This window comes from Chrysochloris asiatica, unplaced genomic scaffold (assembly GCF_000296735.1).
Source record: "Chrysochloris asiatica unplaced genomic scaffold, ChrAsi1.0 scaffold00065, whole genome shotgun sequence".
NCBI classification, from domain to species: domain Eukaryota; kingdom Metazoa; phylum Chordata; class Mammalia; order Afrosoricida; family Chrysochloridae; genus Chrysochloris; species Chrysochloris asiatica.
In genome coordinates, this window is record NW_006408583.1 from 4,782,322 (window position 1) to 4,782,953 (window position 632).

Consider the following 632-nt stretch of genomic DNA (forward strand, 5'->3'; position numbering starts at 1 on the left):
AGAGTCTGGTGAATTGTGTTTGCTGCTCAGATGGTGTACAGCCAACTGGAACTTTTGTGAGCATCTTCTGGAGGTAAATGGTTGCTTGGTGGAGCAGATGCACGCAGGTGATGGTGACAAGAAAGGTGACCAGAGGCGTGGCCCCCCAGTATAACCCCTGCTCTTGGGGAGGTCAGACTGATGCAGTTGTGAGTGGCACCCCCGTGAGTCCATTGTTGGTTGGACCACCTTAGCACCTAGATCCAGGTGAGTTCATCTCCAGACCTGCAGCACTTGCAGAATTCCCTGGGCTGATGGGAAATCGCACAACCAACTGCACTATCCCTGGCTGCTCTCTGGCTCTGACAGACCACAACACCAGCTATCTTTGGTGCCTTCAGGAACTACTTCTGGCTTGGAAGCCATGAATATAGACAGCACCTATTGGGGAGTCCTAGTGTGGTGCTGTGGGCTAATGCGCCAGACTGCAAAGTCGTTTGAACTGCAAGGTTGGTGGTTCAAGCTTACCAGCTGCTCCTTGGAAACCCTATATAGGGCTGTTATGGGTCGGATCCGACTCGATGGCACTTAACAACAACAACATGCCTGTTGGAACTCCATTTAGATCCGGGAATGCCACCATCTCTAAGTCT